Raw genomic sequence first — 3,778 nt, 5'->3', positions numbered from 1 at the left:
AAAAAATTGGTTTCAGGTTTTTGGTGTCCCGGGTCGCATTCATTCGGACCAAGGAAGAAATTTTGAGAGTAGTTTGGTTCAGCAGCTCTGCAGGTTATATAAAATCGAGAAAAGCCGCACTACACCATACCACCCCCAGGGGAATGGCCAGTGTGAGCGTTTCAATCGCACCTTGCATGACTTATTGCGTACCCTGCCACCCGAACAGAAACGCAGGTGGCCTCGCCATCTTGCACAAGTGACATTTGCTTACAACACCGCTGTACACCAAACTACTGGCAGGACACCGTATTTTTTAATGTTTGGGCGGGAGCCACAGCTGCCCGTTGACTCTCTTGTTGGAAACAACCAGGGGGAGGACCTTCCTATGGAAGAGTGGGTAGAAGAACACCAAAAATCTCTAGCGGCAGCCTATGAGATGGTACAACGAAGGGTGGATGACAAAGTGGCTCAGAGGGACTCAAGGAATCAGGATGTACCCGTGGCGCCGGATTTTGAGCAGGGAGATCTGGTATACACACGAAATCATGCAGTTAGGGGTCGGAATAAGATTCAGGACTTTTGGGACCCAGCTCCATATCAAATAGTCCGTCCACCTCCGGCTCGAGGAGTAGTGTATTCTATAGCACCTGCAGGTCAGGACGGTCCTCTGCGACAGATACATAGGGCTGAGATGAGGAGTGTGCCTGAAAGTAGAGGGGCGGAGGAGACTGGAGCCGGGGGGATAGAGAATCCTCCCTCTGACGAGAATCCTCCCTTTGATGGTGACCTGACCAATGTTGTCATAGACCAGGATGAACTCGAATCCCTCCCTGGATCAGAGAGTGGAAACTGTAATGCTGGAAATGTGTCTGATCAGGTTCTTTCAGACCAAGAACCCATGGGAGAAACTGATGCATCTTTAGTTTCTGGGCCCAGGAGGTCTGAGAGGAGAACAGCTGGGCAGCATTCCAATCCGCATCGACTGCCTCAGTCGGTGCAGGTCAAGCCTTGAATAACTTGCTGATTTGAGTACATCGTCGGGTCGCCGATGCACGCTGCGGGGGAGGAATGTAGCAGGGGACACCACGGGGTGAATGTGCTGGAGGCCACCACAGGGTGTCGCCCTCTCCTGGGGCGCTTCTCCTTAAAAAGGGAGTGGCTGTTGGCCAAGATGATGCCAATTTCCTGTCGGGTGACCAGATTGTTTGCTGGGCCCACATGCATGGTCGAAGCATCTGATGAGCTAAGCCGGTGAATATTTTAATATGTTGATTTTATATATCATGTTTTAGGTTTTAAGTGTGTTTTACTTGATAGGGTCTGTTGAAGACCGGAGTGATTCGAGCTCGGATTCGTAAGGGTTGAATGACTGGGCGTGGGAGAACGACGCCTCAGGTATGCGGCCTTTTAAAGTTTTAGGCATGTTTTAGGTTTTAAACGTGTTTTACTTGATAGGGTCTGTTGAGGACCGGAGTGATTCGAGCTCTGATTCGTAAGGGTTGAATGACTGGGCGTGGGAGAACGACGCCTCAGGTATGCGGCCTTTTAAAGTTTTAGACATATCTTATTAAATGTGTTTTAACAAATAATAATGTTGTACTTGTTTTGGTTCTTTCAGTGTTCATGTCGCCGCTGCCTGCTGTCTTTTTGTATTAAGTTTAGTTTGAGTTTTGTTTTGAGTTAGTCCGCTCAGTGTCGTACATCTGTGTTTTGTTTATTGTGTAAGCTTGTACGAGCGGACTAACTCTCTTACCTATTTTTATTTTTGTTTATTTATTTTTTTGTTTCATTCTTTTCTTTTGTTTTGTCACTTCCCTCCCTTGTATCCCGTTGACACTCCAATACCCACCATACCCGATCCTATTTTTATGTGTGGTTTTATTAGTGCATGGGTTTGTGGTGTGTTGCTTTTAAGTTTGCAGTGAGTTGGAGTGTTGACGTTGCGGGTTTTTTTCCGCCTTGTAGTGCGGTGCTATTCGGGGTGGACTGGGGACTGGCAGGCAATACGGGATAAGGTGAAGAGTGACTTCCCATCTGTAATTTTGTAATAAATACTTGTAACCCTTCGCCATTGTGCTTGTCCCTCTGTGCCCCCCGTAACATTTTGTACTTTTTAATTTATCCTTTCTTGTTGTGTTGTTTGAGACTTACGTGCAGAGATTTGACCTTGTTCTCTGTGGGATGTGTGTTTGGTTTTGTATTTTATATTATATAATATGTTTATTGTAGCCAGCAGTGCAAAGAGGATTTAAATAAAGACATTTAATCAACATTTGATATACTGTATTGCATTTTTTTACATTAGTAGCTAATTTTACACAATGCACATGATTTGGTATTAAGTTAATTTTGTCAACAACAAAAAATCTGAGGAACCACTTGGGAGCCGAAAGAACCGGTTCTCTTAAAAGTGCCGGAATTCCCATCACTACACTTGAACTGAAACAAGATCCTGGTTTAAAGCTAAACTTTGCTGATCTTCCTTTGGACAGTTTCTGGTTATCTGTTGCCAAGGAGTTCCCCATTCTAGCCAACAAAGCTATTCTGACATTGCTCCCGTTTTCATCCACATATCTGTGTGAGCTGAGCTTCTCAAGCTCGACGGCGATAAAAGCAAAAATCAGAGAGAGACTGAGAGATGTTGAGGAAGAGTTTCGTGTGTGTCTTCATTTTGTGTTCGTCGAAACAGCCCCAGGTTTCCCACTAAGTATAAATACATAAAAACAAACTGTATTATTAATTATATATATTACAATAAAGGTCATCTAATCTAATATGTACTGTTAGAGTGTCATTTTGGTTCGTGGTGTGCCGCAGGATTTTGTAAATGTAAAAAATGTGCCGCGGCTCAAAAAAGGTTGGGAAACACTGGTTTAAACACGCAGGCCGTCTCTTCGGGGCTCCGTTTAGGCGTTCAATGGCACATCTTGTTCTGCAATGTGAGGAGTTGAAGCGTGCCTGCCCAGGTGTGTTTGCAACTGGAAAATGGGTCATTAGCCATGGTAGGAGTGGGCATGCGCTTTCTCCAGTGATTGAGGAGGAAGACAGATCCCCAGTGGAAGTAAAGGACACAGTCCAAGACCTTCCTTCAAGGAAATGCAAACGTTCCTCAGCTACAAACCAGAATGGTGACAGCTATGAGTTGTTTCTGAAACGGGAAACCGAAAGTACAAATTGAACTGGTTAAAGCACAAATCTTGCTTACCCAACTGCAGCAGGAAAAAGTGCATATGGAGATACAACTCCTAGAGGAAGAGATTAAAAGAGCTGGTATCTGTCCTGTGAATGATGTTTGTGGATTGGATGTAATTTATTGTTTTGTTATTTTACAATAAAAAAAGATAAGGACTGTAAAATCATTCTGTTTATTACACTGTTTCTGTTTCCTCAAATTAAAATGGCTATTTGTGGCCACCGGTATTTTGCCTACCTGTTGTTCTTTGCTAAGCCAGTAGGCTACACTGTTGGTTCCATTTGAGGCTCTGGTAAACAGGATTTGGTAATCTTGAAATGTGGGATTTGGATCACAGTGATCCAATCCAATGTTCCTTTAAAAACTGGCATAAAAGTAAGTTTGATCAGGTGATCCTGGATAGCAAAACATGGGATTTCCAAATCTGGATCAATTTGATCCAGATTAAAATGTTTGAAAAACTGGGCCCAGGAAACACGACATATCAACCGTTCTCGTCATCATCATGTCCACCAGCTCTCTTGCTTTTCCCGTCATTGTCCCAACATAAAAACATCCTCACTCTCAATCTTAAACTCTTCCATTCCTTATTCTCTTGCTGTT

The 3,778-nt window shown here is 43.8% G+C and overlaps 1 long non-coding RNA gene across 1 annotated transcript; it reads left to right on the top strand.

Annotated features, from left to right (window-relative positions):
• The first annotated feature begins 920 nt into the window (after positions 1 to 920).
• On the top strand, positions 921 to 1,963 carry LOC137893384 (uncharacterized). The gene is made up of 3 exons (XR_011105446.1): positions 921 to 1,377; positions 1,438 to 1,515; positions 1,601 to 1,963. It is a non-coding gene; the product is annotated as an uncharacterized lncRNA (long non-coding RNA).
• The last annotated feature ends 1,815 nt before the right edge of the window (positions 1,964 to 3,778 follow it).

Source organism: Brachionichthys hirsutus, chromosome 4 (assembly GCF_040956055.1).
Source record: "Brachionichthys hirsutus isolate HB-005 chromosome 4, CSIRO-AGI_Bhir_v1, whole genome shotgun sequence".
Taxonomy (NCBI): domain Eukaryota; kingdom Metazoa; phylum Chordata; class Actinopteri; order Lophiiformes; family Brachionichthyidae; genus Brachionichthys; species Brachionichthys hirsutus.
Note: the sequence above shows the minus strand (reverse complement) of the source record. Positions and strands in the feature narration are given on the sequence as shown.